We start from the raw sequence: 18,538 nt of genomic DNA, 5'->3' as shown, positions 1-18,538 counted from the left end.
AAAGGGAGAGAGTGGAAAAATGGAGATATTTATCAATAGATGCAGAAAAGACCTTCATCAAAATATACCACTAATTTAGGTTTTAATACAACAAAACATAGCAATAAATAGGCCTTTCCTTATTATGATTAAAAGTATCTACCTAAAACTAAGAGTTAATATTATTTGTAATGAAGAAATACTTGAAAGCTTTCCAGGAATGTAAAGGGCAAAGTATGTCACTTATCACTCTCTATACCTCTAGAAATGCTAGCTATACTAATAAGACAAGAAAAAAGATATTAAGTGATTAAATGGAGGCAAAGAAGAAGCAAAATAACTTCTAATTGCTATTGATATAATGTTTTAGTTAGAAAAATCAAGATGCAATGAATAGCCAAGATGCATAGAGAACTGACATACATAAAACCAAAGAATAATTCCCCAAGAAATAAACAACTGGTGAATCAATGATGTATTTAGCAGTGTTAATTGTTCCTTTTTTCTAGTTAAACAACATATCTTCTTATAATGCTCCATTAAAATTGTTTAGTGTTGATCTTCATCTTCAATCCATTGGATGAATTTTATATATCTATGAGTATGTGTACATATAATATACATATATTGATGTGCACATCAGTATATTCAGATGTACATATATTCACATGTTTTCATAACTGTGTTATATATACACACATATATTTATTTATTCATTTAAGACCTGAATTGTGATATGGCATAATAGATAGAGGGAGTCAAGAAGACCTGGTTCCAATCATGCTACCAATGCATACTAGCTTTATGAAACTTATGTTATATGCTGCTATCTAACAATGTCTCTATAGTAACTAGGGTCCAATCAATCTTATTCAACTAGTATTTATTAAACACATATTCTGTTCCAGGTATTATGATAGACACTAGGGACAAATGCACTAGGGACAAGTACAAATAATAAAGCAATACCTGCTAACAATCACCTTATACTCTAATGGGCAGCACAAATACAAGTAAAAATGTAGACAGACTTAATATAAAGTTAATAAATATATAAATTTAAAATAATAATATTAAAATATTGAAGTTGGATACATTCAAAAAGTAGTTAAATCTAAAACGCTGTTAGACAGAGGGCAGTATCAGTTGGAGGGGAAATAGGAAAGGCTTCCCACTGACTATGGTGCTTGAGCTGCATCTTAAAGGAAGAGATGCATTCTATGAGGTTCAGGCCAGAAGGAAATGAATGCCAGGAATGGGGTATGGCTAGTACAATGGTACAGATAGGAGAGATAGGATGCCATGAGTCAGGAAAGAGATAAAGCTAGTTTGGATAGATCACAAAGTACAGAAGAGGGAAGGGGGTAATATCCAATGAGACTAGAACATGAGTAGGAGTCAGGTTGTGAAGGCTTTAAAAGACAAACAAAAAAGTTTATGTTTTATACTAAAGACAAAAGGAAGTCACTGGAGTTGGTTAGGTAGGGAAATAACAAAACCTGGTCTGCACTTAGAAAATATGTAGCAATATGTAGAATGAACTAGAGTGGTCAGATTCTTGAGGGAGGGATAACAATAGGGAAGCCATTTCAATCACCTGGGCAAGAACTGAACAGGGGCTGAACTAAAGTAGTGAATACAGAGAAGGGATTTGATGGGAGAGATGCTAAGATGACACTGTAAGAGTTGTCAGCTGATTGGATAAAGGTGAAGGAAAATGAGGAGTTGAGGATAATGCCATGATTATGAGCCTGAGAGACTGGCATTGTGCTTTCTTCAACAGAAACAGGGGTAGTTTGGAAGAGGAGAGAGATCATAGCTTGTTAGTGCTTTAGGGACTGCAAAGTACTTTACCTACATTGTTTCATATGATTGTCACAGCAATCCTTTAAGACAGGCATGATTATTAACTCATTTTAAAGATAAAGATACTGAACCTTAGAGAGGATACATTTTAACCAGAATAACAAAGCTAGTAAGTGTCTGAATCAGAATTTGGACCCAGGTTTTCTGACTCCAAATCCAATAGTCTATCCATAATGCTTTATAGCACAACATAATATGAATGATAAAAAAATGAGTTCACAGACATCTAAAAATCCTAAATCCTAAAACCTAACACTGCATATACTATATTGAATCACATTTTAGGTTTCCATTTGGATGGGTCTTGATAAGCAGGCTACACAAAGCTGTACCCATGCTCGGTGGTCCTGCATTTTCTAATTGTCCTTTCGGAACTCTTATGTAGCAAATTTTATAGTTATTTGGGATGGATGTGATGATAATCAAGACTGATTATGAAAGACAAGTCAAAAACCTGTTTCATTCATTCTAGCTTGATTTTTGAGATTGCCCTGCAGCAAACTAGAATAGGAAAATTCCTTCATACTGAATATAACCAGATCTTTGCACATTCCTAGTTCAATAAAAACAATAAAAACCACAGCTAAGTGATTGTGTGCAACAGTGGAAAAAACATTGCTTCTGGAGACAGAAGCCTCTGTCACATTTTACTTGTGTTGCCTTGAGGAAATCACTCAACCTTCCTAGTCCTCCATTTCTTCATCTATAAAATGAGGGGTTTGTATTATACAACCCCTGAAGTCCCTTTCAACTCTAAATCTACGCTTACATGATAAAGTCCAAAAGGAACTCTGAAGTTCAGTAAACATAAAGAAATAGGTAAGAAAAAGATAAGAAAAAAACAGCCTGGCCCACATTTCCATTCCTTTCTGTATCTACGTAGCTCATTTTGTCAATCTATAATTAGTCATCTTTTTTCTTTCCATTTTGAATTAATATTAATACTTTAGTATTTTCTAATAAGCACTAAATTCAGACTCAAAAGAAGTAGGTTTGAATCCAAGGCCTTATGGACACCAAATCAAATTGTAGCCTTGGGTAAGCCTCTTGACCTTGGGCTTTAGTTTCCTTTTCAGTATCATGGGAATAAAATGCTTATATTACTTACTTCACAGAGTTCCAGGGAGGAAGTGATTTATAGAATTTTACAGAAATGTGAGCCCTTATTGTTCATTCTATTATTTTTATAGTATTTTCATATGCTATACTTCATTATAGAAGATTAGAACTGTAGGCAACTTAGTCTATAGTCCAAGGAAGAGGAAGGGGAGGGAATAAGAAAGATAAGTGTTGTGACATCAAAATTTTATCAAATCTCCTGATTCCCAAGCCAGAGTTTTCCATCCTTTCTTCTATAACAAGCAACCTCTTTATACCAAAAATTGTCTTTTTAGAAATTGTTTAATGACTTATCTCCCTAACTAGATCATCAATTCCTTGTAAACAAGGATTGTCTTATTTATTTTTATATTCATTTATTTGTTCTTCCTTCTCAATCCTTTACAATTCATATAAACCAATATTTATTTTATTTTCATAAAACATCCTTATAATTCTTTTATAACAATAAAGAGTCAAACATCAGCAATAAATGTTATATACATACACACATATGGAGTACAACTCATTACTAAATCCAAAAGTGACCTTTAGGAACTCATATTGTCTGGAATTCTGTCACATAGAATCTTCACTTGTCTTGGTTCTACATTTCAAAGTTTAACATGCTTCACTCCCAAGCAATTATTTTTTAACCTGTCACATCACAATTCAGTGAATCTTCACTGGATTTTCATGACACCTCATTGAAAGTCTTGGTATTCATCATCAGATATAGAAATCATAATCTATTAGTCCCGTATCTCCCAAACTATTCTGCTCGTGTCATGAAGAGGGAATTGGGGAGACAAGTTCAATGCTAGATATATTTTCCCTTTAAGAAATGATGTACAGATAAAAATAACTTGATGGATATATGTGGCAATTTTAATTATTAAAACAGTTTTAGTTTCCTCAATTTTTCTCCAAGAATTTCTTGCTCTCTTTTTTGCATGTCAGAATCCCCAGGCCAACAGTTTTCAACATATTTCAAATGTTTGTATTTATTGTAACCAAATTAACTTAAGAAATATCATCCTGGTGAATCTAGAATGTGATATTCTCGTATAAATTTTTGAGGTCTGTATTATCCTCATTATACCTTTAATACAATTGTAAGATGTCAACTCAATATCATCTTGTTACTAGAATTTGAATTCTGCCTTAGTTCATTTACTAGCTGTGATACCCTGGGCAAATCACTTAGCCTCTCTCAGCCTCAATCTCCTAATCTGTAAAATTAGAATGATAATAGCACCTCATATGATAGTTATGAGTATTAAATGAGATAATTTATGTAAATATCTTTGAAACTCTTAAAGTTCTATGAACATGTTAGCTACTGTTATTACTCCCGTCTAAGAAACTAAATCTCAGTAATTTTTGATAATATACATTCTTTAAATATAAAAAAGTAAGATGTGAGTTAAATCTGTATAAGGCTTCTACATCAACTATTTTTCATTGAATTGGCTATTTGATCAAGACATAAGCCTTCTCTTACCACAAAGAGCTTGGGTAGGTGGGAACCATTGCTGCTAGGGAGAGAAGAGGAGCTGCTCCAGCAGCCACCCCACCCTTCCTGATATTACTCATGTATCAAAGACCCAGTTACACTCAGGTACTGAATTTGGAGGTCTTCTCAACCTTAAGTAGGCACTATATGTGAAAGTAGTCATTCTCTTCTCTGGAACCATTCCCTGCCACCATTGCCACTTGAGAACACAACATGTTTTACTTTCTTTCACCATCAATGGTCCAACAAGTTGAGTATCCTAACCTCAGCCACAGCTTTGACCCATGATTTGTCACACTGTGTTAGTGAAGTACTTTATGATGCTTGGTACTAGAGGCCTCCTTAATCACTACAACTATTCCAATTGCCATTAACTTTGACTATAGAGTCCCTGCTCCATCTTGCCCCAATAACAGTATCTGTCAAGGACTAGTGAAAGGCTTCTGCAGCCTAATACCGTTCAAAATTAGTGACCTCTTTCATCACATATTGTCTGTAATTGCCATTAACATTGACCCTCCCATACTTTATTCTAATTGAGTGATCATAGGATCATAGATTAGAGCTGGAAGGGACCTTACAGACCATCAAGTCTATCTCTTTCATTTTAAAGGTGGAAAAATGCATTAAGTGTGGATTTAGAGTCAATAAAAACTGAGTTCAAATCATAACTGAAACTTAGCTTTGTGACTCTGGGCAAGTCACTAAACCTCAGCCTCAGTGTCATTGACTATGAAAAGAGAATAACAATAGAACTTACCTCACAAGGTTATTCTGAGGACCAAATGAGATGACATGCTCAGCATTTTTTAAACTTAAATGTTTTGTATAAAAACTAGCTATCATCATCATTATTATTATAATATTTATTTCTACATCATATGATTATTATCATTATCATTCTAGAGAAGGGAAAATAACAGAGGAATCAAGAGGTTGAGTGATTTGTTCAAGGTCACAAAGTTACCAAGTGTCTGAGGTAGGATCCAGTGCCTTATCCACTATGTCACACTGCCTTTGACTACCCAAACATTTGGTATATGGCTAGTTAATGTCTACTAGGAAGGAAAGAATTTACTCTTGTTTCTTCTTCTACTATTTCCCTTCCTATCTGGGTTAGTACCAACTCTCATGAGGGTAGAGTACACTCATTCTCTTCTCAATTCTGATTCAAAACATTTTTTTCCTCATGACAACACAGTTGGCACCTCCTTCATCCTTTTCCCAATCCACTCCACCTCCCAGCCTTTAAGTGCACTTTCCATCCTCAAATTATAATCTACTGACATCTCTTTCTCTACTAAATCCCACTTTCTCCCTATAGATTATAATCTCTATAGGAGCAGGAACAGTTTTATTTTTGTCTTTCTATCCTCCCCACTGTGTCATGTACGTATAGGTAGCTTAATAAATGCCCAAGAAGTAGCTGAGCTGAGGATTTCCACTGAGCAAACTAATTATTTTTGTAATAACCAGTTACATATGCAGTATACTGCATAGAAACAGCAATAACCTCTAAATTTAATGATATTAACACTTCTCATCAGCAAAGATTTATCAATCATCTACTCTGCCTCATATACCCACACCTATAATTTCTCATAAACAAAAAAGATTTGGAAGATACAAGAACAAAACAGTGGAATTAATGATACATTCTTATTTTCTTTGCATCATAGTAGGTTGTAACATATCTACCTCTTATAACATTTATCAATTATACACAATATTCTTCCATTTCCAAAGAACACCGAAAATAATCCACACACTCAGTCAAAAAAGTACAAAATGCCCTCAGATTCAATCCACTTGTCACACACAATTTGAAGCAGTAAACCAAATATACTATGAAGCTCCCCATCAAGTATGAATTTCCTATGGGTAATCTTCTTTCTGGGAACTCCTTCCATTCACATACATTTTTAAAAAATTTGGATCCATTGTAATTGCTCATGTATTGAAAATAAATTCATCAAATATCACAAAAGGCAATTGTACATTCACTGTTTCCATACTGTCTAAAAGCTTGGGCCCCAATGGCTTTCTAATCAGTTCTTTGTGATCCTGTGAGAACTAATCTGCAGGCTCATTTATTTTCTGTCACCCTGGATTTATGCTGTTTCCAATGTCATTTCTCATGATAGATGGTCTCCTCTATGTGCCACATACCCTCCTTCCCCCTTCCTTAGAGAGTCTTTAGTAATGTGGTTCCATGGAAAAGTTTCATATATTGCCCTTCACATATAGAAATAAGAATTTTAAAATATTGAGTTGCAGAGAATGTGATGATCTGTAATGATAGTTTCCTCATACAGAAGTTTCCTGTGCAAATGAAATCTCAGGTCTGACCTCTGTCCCAATCTTTATATTTCCATTAAAATCTGACTGATCATAAACTGCTTTATGTATTGTTATGAACCATTCATGTGATATCTATCACTGAGAGCAAGATTGTAGAGATAAATATCCGTGCTCTTATTTTCCAACTATTGATAAATGGGTCATTATTTAGCTTCAGCTAAAACCAACCCAGGACGCTTTGCAATTTCTGATCAGTTCTTCACTAATATTGTTACTTTGTCAGAATTGGTGACAAGGGACAAGCATTACACTTATTTAAGTTGTTTCTACATGCCATATGTGATTGGCATTGTTAATTTGATATCCATTTGTTTTTATGTTGGTTCATCTAGTAGTATCACAATTTATACACACACATACACACACACACTCTATAGGTAATGCAGTTTTTATTCATGTTCTGGAACAGTACTTGTAAACAAGACATATATGTAAATAGTAAATCAAAGAGGTTTTCACTGTCAATCAAAATGGCTTTTTTAAAATAGTCAAATATTAGAACAATTCTCACAAGCAATGGATTGTCTGAAAATGTGTCCCTTTGGCAAACTCCATTATTAATGTTTATTTGTTACAGATACATGAGAGCCTTGATTTCTAGTTTGCATTGGGTGATTATCTCCTGGTACTTCTAAGATATGCTATATTTACTTTAATAACGTTCCATGCATTCAATACTTCCATTACTTTTATCAATTTAAACACTTTCATTAGTCCACAAGTGCAAAATGATGTTTCATATTCTTTATATTTTTCTTAAAATTACCAAACTGCACACATGTACAAGATTGAATTGCCAGGATAAAAGCCTACCTGTTTCTATTCTTATATATTTTATCTTATCATCATGTTGTCAGGAAGTCAATACATGTCTCAAAGTTAAGCTTTAAAATTATTATGCCAGGAATATTGCAAATGTTGTCAGACTTGGTTTCCCTAATGTGTTTTCTTTTCATAAGAGGTTCCAAGGGAAGGAAAATACCTGGAAATAACTATAACAAATTAAAAGGCATAAATATTCAACTAATGAAATGAATTTGTGATTTTATTTATTTGGAAGTTCCATCTAAAAATACAAATGTCAAACCATCTATTTTCTCCAATAACTTCACCATTTGGGGTCTACCCAGCACTCTAGCTATCCACTATCACTGCTTACCCTTGACATATGACCAACAGCTGTTCTCTTCCTAAAGTACAATTCCTCAATGACCTCTTTTACTCTTGTTCTTTTGAAAAGTTCCTCATTAGTTATATGTTGACATTGTTCTCTTTGTATTTTATATCAATTATATTTACTATCATATCCATCACACTTTCCCACCTCCACCACAGAACCAGCCATTACTAAAAAGAAAAGAGAAGATAAAAAAATAGTTCAACAAATCTAACCAACATAAAGAAAATGTCTCACATTACAGGCAATATTTAACTACCATAGTTACCAACCTCTGCAAAGAAAAGGCATGGGAGGGAGGAGTTTGCTTTTCATATCTCTAATGTTCATAGCACTCAGTTTGAACTGTTTTCTATTGCAATTTCAATAACTTTGCCATAGGCATTATGTATATTACTTTCCTGCTTCTGCTTACTTCACTTTACATTAGTTCAAATATTTTACCATTTTTCCTCTGTATTCTTTATATTTACTATTTATTAAGGAGCAGTAATTTTCCAATATGTTCCAAAGTTGTTTACTTTTTCCCCAAAAGATGGTCATCTATTTGACTTCTAATTCTTTACTACTACAAATCAATATGGCTATAGATATTTTCAGGAATGTGGAGGTTTTCTTTCCATCACTGAACTCCTTGTGGTAAATCTCTAGTAATAGAAGCTATAGGTAAATTAGTAGCATTTTAGTAACTTTTTTTGCATAATTCCAAATTTCTTCTGAAAATACTGTGGTTAGAAATATTCATGATTCCACCAAATATCCATTAATAAACTTGTCTTTCCACAGTGGTTGCATAATTGATGATTCCTCTATCTTTTATTATCTTTGTGAATTTGCAGGGTGTGAAGTGAAAACTTGGAGTTTTTTTTTATTTGAATTATCATATTACTAATGTTTTAGAATATTCTTTAATATGGTTGTTAACCATATACAATTCTTTTAGAAGCATTCAAGTGGTGCAGTGGAATCAGGAAGGCCCAAGTTTGCATCTGGTCTCAGATATTATTTGTAAGCCTGACAAAATCAATGAACAATTTCCTCATCTGTAAAATGATGATAACAATAATAACACTTAAATCCCAGAGCTGTTATGAGAATCAATGAAGATAACATAAGTAAAGTGTTTTGCAAACCTTAAAGTGTTATATGAAAGCTAGCTGTTATTAACTATTTATTTATATCCTTTGACCATTTAATCTACTAGGGAATAGCCTTTGATTTTATATATTTTTGTTAGATATTTGATAGAAAATTTCCCTCCTTCTGACCCCACAGTTAACCACAGGTCAACTGCTTTTTTTATCCTACTTTCATTAACTTTGTTGATACAATAACTTTTCATTTTCTCATAATCAAAATTATCTGTTTTATTATTTGCAATTGCCTATATCTCTTCCTTCACCAGGAATCTACCGCCTGGCCATAGATGTGAAAGTTGTGTGCTATGATTCTTTTATAAAATGTTTTTAAGAGTATGGTTTTTATATTCAAGTCATGTATCCATTTTGAATTTTTTGAGGTATTTGGTATAACATGTCAATCTAAATGCAATTTCTATGTTCCAATTTTTACAGAAATTCTTGTTAAATAGGAAATTCTTTCAGATTTATTGAACAGGTCTCATGAGGTCAATTAATTATAATTCTTCATTGTCCAATCTATTCACAGATAATTTCACTGGGTCAACTGGAATTAGTGTTGGTAAAAGGAGTAGCAAACAACTAGACAGAATTTAGGGTTGGAAGGGACCTAGGAAGATGTCTAGCCAAACAACACATGACTGAGAATTTCCTTTCAATCTCCACAAGTGATTATTCAACAATCGTTTGAAGATCTCTAGTGATGGGGAACCCACAATATCCTGAGGCAGTCCATCTCACTTGCAGAAAATTTTTATTATCAGTGAGTTTTTCCAGTTTCTAAACCTAAATCTGCCTCTTTGACACTTCTACACATTACTCCTAGTTTTGACCTTTAAGAACAAAAAGAACAAGTTTAATCCTAATCTTCCTTTTATATGTATCAGTCCTTCAAATGGTTGAAGACAATTACTGTTTCTCCCCCAAGTCTTCAATTCTTCAGGGCATATATTCCCCCCACCATTTTAAAAAATCCTTACATAGCATGAACTGGAGGCCTTTTACCATCTTGTTAGCTCTCTACTGGGTGCTCTCTAGCTTTATCAATGTATGTGTAAATCTTTTTTAAACTCTAAGGTGGTTGATAAAGTCCCTGGACAGCTACATTAATGTCTTTATGTAACTTCTCTTTTCTTGTTCATTAGACATATTTTACTTTGTATATTCAGAATATCATTCACGAGAACTGCCCAGACCTTGTAGACTTATTTAAGCTATCAAATTTTGGTCTATAGGGTCCTACCTATCTGTTCTAAGCCTTTCTAAGTCTACTCTTCCAAGATTAAGGATGAATGTCAAACTATCCCTGGCTTTCCTGTCTTATAAAATCTAAAATGATGCAACAAATTCTCTATCATTTCTATTTTAGCATTTAGTTCTTTTTTATTTGTGACAATCAAGTCTACAAAACCAATTACTGTTAGTCCCTTCACCTTTTAAAGGATGAAAATTATCATAGACTAATAGAATTTCAAAATTTAAAGCGCTTTGTTCACTTTAAGTGTCCTTTAGTCCAACTCAAACTTGAAAAATGCCTCTATAAAACACACAGGAAGTGGTCATCATCTCTTCTTGTAGAGTTCTAGTGAGGGGGAATCCACTGCAACCAATCCCACTTTCAGGTAGTTCTGTAGAAAGCATATTTCTGATACCAAATTTAAATTTGTCTCTGTACAGCTTCAAGACAATGCACCTAATTCTACCTTCTGAGGTTAGTCAAGACTAGTGCAATGTTATTTTCTAATAATACCCTTCAAATACTTGATACTATGTCCTTCATGGTCTTGTCTTCTAGTAAATGTCCTTGGTTCCTCCAATTAACACTCATATGAAATGAACTTGAAGCTTTTCAGCATCCTGGTGGGCCTCCTCTGAACTCTCTATAGCTTAATATATATTGCCAAAAATGTAGCATTAGGACCTGAACACAATACTTGAAATGTGGTCTGACCAGAGCATAGTACAACAGGTCTCTTACTTCCTTATTCTTGGAAGCTAAAATTCTATATCATGCCATTGACTTGTATTGAGCTTGAAACTCACTAAAATTTCCAGCTTTATTTCACAGAAACTGTTATCTAGCTATACATCCCTCACTTTATATTTACAGGTTGAGTTTTTGAACCCCAAGTAAAAATTTATATTTATTCTTCTCCCACCCACCAAAAAAAGAGCCAGGCCTGGAGTCAGGAAGTCTTAAGTTTAAATGTTCTCTTAGACATTTCCTAGCATCCTGGGCAAATCACTTAAGCTTTGTCTGTCTCAGTCTCCTCATCTGTAAATGGGAATAATAATAGCACTTACTTCACAAGGTTCTTGTAAGGATCAAATGAAATAAGAATTATAAAGTGCTTAGAACAGTGCATGGCACAAAATGAGTGCTGTATAAACATTGATTATTATTATTATCATTGCTATTAAACTCAATGTCATGTCCTTTATATCTTGACTCTATGGTATTTTACTTACTCCTCTCATTTTTTCTGTCATTTACAAATACAATGAGCATACTATTTATAATTATTCAATATCATTGGTAAAATTTAAATAATAGGTTTAAACATGGCTTGGTGGTGCACTCACTTCCCTAGAGGGCTCTTTATGAGGTAATATTAAAACATCTATGATTGCTCATTGAGAAAGCCAACAAACATTCCTAAATCCACTTATTAGTCCCATCATTTGGAATTCATTTCCATTTTTTCTGTAAGAATAGCATGAAATATTTCATCATTAGTTTGCTAAAAAATAACAAAATTATAGCCATAGTACTCTAATAATCTACCAGTGTATTAACCATGCCAAAAAAGGAAAAAAAAAGTTTAGTCTGGTTCTCTATGATCACCACTTACCATTCTAGATTTCCATTACCATTTCCATAATACTATAGTCAAGAATTTTGACAGGATACAATTTCCTATCTCCCTTCAAGTTTGAATTTAAGTGCCACCTGCTATACAAGGCCTATCCTAATCTACCCTACTGCTCAAAGTTTCCCCTAGGAAATAACTGCATAAACTTTTTATTTTCTTATTTATATAGAAGTTGTTCCCCCAGCACAATAGAATAAAAGCTTCTTGAAGGTGGGGACTGCTCTGTTTTTTTTTCTATGAGTATCTAATGCCTAGCACAGTGCCTGGGATATAGTAGGATATGTTGGCTAACAATAAACATTAAAAAATGTTTATTAGTTTGAGTGAATGAATTCTATTATCTTCCTTAAAAAAAAATCAGGGCATTTGGCCATCTCCAGTCCTTGTAGTACCTCTTCTGTTTTTCCTGAATTTTCAAAGATCATTGACAGTGATTCAGCAACCACATCAACTAGTTCTTTTTATTACCAGAGAATATAATTCATCCCAGTGAGGTGCCTTATCATTAAGGCAAACCAGGAAATTATTAGCTGTTCTGGTTTTGGCAAAGAGTGCTCTAGCAGATGTCCAGATAATTTTAGTCCCCAATCCTTCCTACATCTGGTCTTCATGGCAGGCTTATGATCTGCTGCCCAAACTACTCAGCAATTTCTTCTTTCTATCCAGGATGACTATATTAGACTCCAGTGAAGATAATCATTCTGTTTCTAACTCCAAATTTACCCAAATATTAGCAAAACCTCCCTTTTTTATCTGGCTGTTAGATTCCCTCACTTGAATGTGTATTATTAATATTCAATGCTATTCAAGTTCCCCTCTGCCTTCTTTTACCTATATTGTTGTATTTGAATAAAATATTCAATTAAAGTGCCCAACTATACAATTAGAGTATCCAGTCAAGTGTCCAACACCAAGATATTTCATTGATATCTGTCAAGATATTTCTTTATAAAGTAGTTTTTCATAGTGCTGCCTACTGAATCCATGAAGTAAAAATATCATGGAATGATTAACTTTTATGGTGGGATAGTAAACTTTATTATTCTAATCTTGATATTTAGATGCGTTTAATGTCAGTTTGCTGATGACAAATATTGTCTGATGATTTGGTGAAGGTGTGCAAACTTAGTTGTTTTATGGTAAAGGCGTGGCCTTTGATTTGCAAGGTATCTTGTTTTCACAGAGACCCAGTGTCAAGCTGCGAGAAAGCAGGCATAACCTAGGGCTGAATAGCTCCAGCTTTAGAGCTTGATGGGACTTCCATGGAGAAATTTAGGTATCCAGGAAAATAAATAGTATATATATCCATACACACATATACATACATGCATACACACACACATACATACAGTGTATGTATGTACACATGTCCTATGGAGAAATGTATTGAAGTAGTTACCATGGAGACTTGGCATCTACCTGTAGGCACACAGGTATTATCTAGAGTTGCCTAATCTCTTGAGGCTCTTGACATTGAAAGCATTTCCAATGAGTAAACCAAGTGGCCAGGCAATCAGAAAAAGGAGAGGCAGAAGAATTTTCTAAACAGGCATCCAGACATTCCCCCAAGTTCCTTGAGTTCAAGGTTTAAGTAATATATATTTCATTTAACTTGGATATTTAGTCATTGATTCTGTCAAGTGTTTTGTTTTTCAATTTTCCTATTGCATGACACTTTAATGTGGATTTGAAACAAACACTAACATGGTATAACAATCCACAGCCATATTTTTTAAATGTTTTTTTTTGTCCTGATACATGTGATGTCTATTAGCAGATTTCAAGTATACCTCTAGCTGATCTGGTGAGTGCAAGACTGCTTGTCAATGGGAGGAATGTAGTTCTTGCCTCTGCACCAATCTATCTTTTCCTACATTAGTTAACATGGTGACAATGTCAATCTTCAGAGCAGGTAGGCATTACTCAGAGTCCCCCAGATTACAAGTTTTAAGTAATATTGCATGTTATTTAGACATTTAGCCACTGAAACAGTCTATCAAATGATATTTTATGGTTTCTCCTGTATGTAAAGCTAGTGGATTTGAAGATAACAATACCATAGGATAATTACCAGAAAAGTTAGCTAATTGTCTTCTTTACTTTAACTGTATTTTCCCCCATTACTTCTGATGTCTGTTTGAAGATATCTAATAGACCTCAAAATTGTTGGGCATGAGGAGGAATGTAGACTTTGCTTTTCCAGAAATCATGTTTTCCATGGTGTAGTAAATGTGGAGATTTAGTAACTTCCCACATTAGTAAACATTACCCTAAATTCACCAAAATCTTGAACTTAAAGAGACTTCTATTGATCAGCCTGAATCATCACAGAGGAAGGCAGAAGGAAGTATCTACCATAGACAGACAGGAATGAGAGTTTCCCAAATTTCAAGTTTCTAATAATATCTTTAATTTAGACATGTATTCAATGAAGCAGTCTGTCCAGTCATGTTTTATATTGTTCTATCTACAGCATTCCATGTTAATATGGATTTGAGATCAATGAAAACATTCAATGATTCCTTGTGATAATGGAATAATTTGCCTTGTTTTAATTTTCCTTTTTTTATTTTGATGAGTGTGATGACAATTAGCAGATTCCAAGCACAGATCAACTGATTTAGGAAGGTAGTGTCAAAGTTTGGATCACATGTAGACAAAATTTTTGGCTGCACAGAGTTCCAGAGCTTGAGCCTTAATTGTATCTGGGATAACAAGTGTGTACCACCATGCCCAGCTGCATACAATGTTGATGTAAATTTAAAATAAACTGTCATGTGGTTGTTATTTATGATGTTGGTATGATCATCTTTCCATTTAATGTCGATCATGATTTAGGGTAAAGAGTAGCACAGTATAATTATCTGTGATACTGCCACAACCATCCTGTTTATTTTAAGCACTTAATATTTTGGAGCTCTTTATTGGTCTTTCATACTTGTGATACCTGTTGTTCTCCAAAGGTAGCAACTTATTCCTTTCTGTGCACTTCCACACAGTTGTGAATGTGGAGACTCTATGTCTTAAACAATTTTCTTGAGTTCCCTTAAATTCTGACCTTGAAAGTACTTCCACAGACAATCCTGGGTTGCCAGATAGACAAAAGAGGAAGGCATTGAAGTGAATACTTACACGGGAGTAAGGCATTACACAGACTTCTCCAAGTACCAACTTTCAAGTAATACTTCCTGAATGTGATCTAGACATTTAGCCAATGCAGCAGTCTTTCAAGTGACATTTTGTTTTTGCTGTCTATAACATGAAATGGGTAATGTGGATATGAGATAAACAATAACATGTATGGAGCAGCTAGGTGGCATAGTGAATAAAGAACCTGGCCTGAAGTCAGAAAGACTCATCTTCCTGAGTTCAAATCAGGCTTCAGACTGTGTGACCTTGGACAAATCACTTAACCCTGTTTGTCTCAGTTTTCTTATCTGTAAAAATGAGCTGGAGAAGGAAATGGCAAACTCTTCCAGTATCTTTGCCCAGAAAAACCCAAATATGGTCATAAAGAGTCAGACACAACTGAAAAAAAATAGGATACAATGGTTATGTGTGATGTTGTGATAACTGAATCCTGATAATTTTAAAAATTTTAATAGGTAATTCCTTCTGGCATGATAAAATGACTGGGTTCATAGAATGATTTTAAATTTAAAGTGCCTATTGGTGCTATTTATTAATGTGTTAAATATATGTTTTGATGAGATTACATGCATGAGTAGGTGGTACTGATTTAATGGGTGCTATTTATCTAGTTATATGTTAATTGTTGATACAAGGTTGTAGTTATTGTAATTGCTTTCCCATTATTCTATGCATGTCATTTCATATTGCCGCTAATTTGCATACCTGCTTTACTGTTTCACTTGTTATGCATTTCTTATATGAAGTAATTGTTTCATTGTGTGATTACTGTATAATATTGTATTTCCATTCCATAACTTAGCATTATTGCCTTATTGAATACTGTGAGTTTGGGGCAATTTCTTTTATAAATAGAGGTGGACTTCAATGTAATTTATGGTGATATTTTGAATGTAGAAATTAATAGAGATCTATTGATATTAGTACTCCCCAGTATGAAAAAGGACACTAAAATATTTGAAAAGAAGTGTAAAATGATTTAAAGGATTGTAAAATAATTCATAGTAGCATCAGAACCAATTATATAATTTAGATGGGGTTTTGTGAATTACTAGATCTATCTGATAATTGAAATATTACTCATATCTTTTTGGTAAGAAATAGCACCTGGAGGGTAATCTTGAGACTATTTCCTCCCCCCATTTACCAAACACTAGAAGGAATTACTTTAAAAAATGATGCTTTATTGAACACAGAAGCTTGCTAGCAGGAGAGAAAAAAACTGAAGCATATTTAAGTCAGGAAAAGCATCCTGTATCAGAGAAATATTATAGATCTAACATATAAGTCTTTGTAAGAAAGTAACGATATCCCCCCTAGGAAACAAATGTGGGAAGTTTAGGTCAACCATTCCATAGAATCACTGCAGCATTGGCAAGTAACTTTGAAAAGAGGGGGAGATTGATAGAAAACCTTAAAGGAAGTGCTTTTAGAATTGAGCAGGGCCTAAAAGCTACATATTTTGGAATACCTTTCCATTCTATAAAAAGCAAGAACTTATATGGGATCCTAATGTTTACCCACATTTGGGATATATCAGAGTATCCTAATTAAGTTACAGGTTTCAGTAAGAAGTGTACACCATGGCTCTTAGGTCCACATTCAGGAACTATCACTAGAATGAAAGCATTCATTGGGCCAATTCTAGCCTAGTTAAAGTACAAATTTCAAGTGGGAATACCCTAGCACCTAAAGAATGGAAGTACTGGTTAAAGTACACATTCAACAGTAGGATAGGTGTATTCTCATTGCATGAGTTGGATGTGGAATGTACCCAAGGTGTTACCAACAGAATCCACCTCACAGAGTCCTGATCATTCCAGGAATGATAAGGAAGATTCCTATATTTGTGATGAAAGACCTCAGAAACCATTTGTGAGAGTTGCTGGTCAGTAGTAACATCACTGAGTCTAGAAGCCTGTTTGCATCACTTAAAACAGTCTTATGAAAAAAGAATAGGAAGATGTGAATGTGTCCTCTAGACTTGAGTAAAAGAACAAAAGACAATCAGTACATCATTCCAAGAGTTCAAGATATGCTGGAATATCTGGTGAGTAGTCATTTGCTTGCAGTATTAAGAGTTACACAGTATATACTCCCAGATTTCTTTGACAGAGAAAAACAAAATTGTTTGTAAAGCTGGATTTTGCCAGTTTGACCACATACCTCAAGCTGTTTGGGGATATCAAGAAGACTGGTCAAATAAGGAACACATCAAAGAATCTAATCACAAATTACAACAGTCCTCATTAGTATAACATTAATGTCACTGCATAAATTGTTCTGGTTCTGCTTTTATAAAATGATGAACAGAATGAGCAGAATGAGAAGAGCAATTTATACATTAACAATAACACTACACAAACAAACCACTTTGGAAATAAAAACTATGATCAATACAATGACTTTTCATGATTCCAGAGAACTAATAATGAAAAATGCTATTCATACCAGAGAGGTGATGGATTTAGGGTGCAGAGTAAAATTATATATATATAATATATATACATATATATATATATACACACACATACATACACACATACACACATACATGTCTATATGTATTACATATATACACATATATACATGTATATACGTATTATATACACACACACACACACATACATGCACACATAGCCATTAGAGGAATTTGTTTTACTTGGTGTGCATATATTGCTAGATTGTTTTTTTTTCTTTTTTTAGTGGGGTGAGAGGGAGGGAAAATAGATTTGTCTTTATAAAAATAGGTGTGGAAGAGGTGATACAGATGTGATATAATGCATGAGCTTTCAGATGAATTCACTTTAATACTAATTTTACTTAACTGCTTAATTTTGTTGCAAGCTACTACTCAGAAAGTGAATAATCTATACATTTATGTAATGTAAAAACAAATGAAACATATATACATATATATCTTAAAAAAACAATTTAACTAGGGAGAAAGTAATCATAGACATGAATTGCCTGCAAGTAATGATATTCCTAGATTTTGTCTTTGGAAGGACACAGGAAGAATGGGAGGAGACTTGGACAAAGGCAGATGATCTGAAGATATCAATCAATAAGCTCCAGTTTTAGAGTCTATGTCAAGTCATATACTATCTCAAAGGTATAAACAGTACTCAGAAGAGATTGGCATGTTTTTTCCAAAGAAACTTCAAGAGCTAAGGTTTTTGTTTAGCTTTGCTTAATTTTGCTTTAGGATTTAGTAGCCTACTATTTAGAAAATGACAGAAATTAGAGTTGTGAAATAGTGCTACACCAGATTGTTACTCACCATATATATGGCACCAAAAAGCAGTTGGTACTATGTAGAACATTATACTATAGTCATGAATACAGCACATGATGACTATAGAATTTTAATTAAGAG

General features: G+C 33.8%; 1 protein-coding gene across 1 annotated transcript in view; it reads right to left on the bottom strand.

Annotated features, from left to right (window-relative positions):
* ADGRB3 (adhesion G protein-coupled receptor B3) overlaps nt 1-18,538 on the bottom strand; it is a 902,542-nt gene that overhangs the window by 683,908 nt on the left and 200,096 nt on the right. The gene's annotated exons all lie outside the window — the stretch shown is intronic.

Source organism: Vombatus ursinus, unplaced genomic scaffold, assembly GCF_900497805.2.
Source record: "Vombatus ursinus unplaced genomic scaffold, bare-nosed wombat genome assembly UNPS02009835.1, whole genome shotgun sequence".
Lineage (NCBI taxonomy): Eukaryota > Metazoa > Chordata > Mammalia > Diprotodontia > Vombatidae > Vombatus > Vombatus ursinus.
This window is presented reverse-complemented; position numbering and strand designations above follow the sequence as displayed.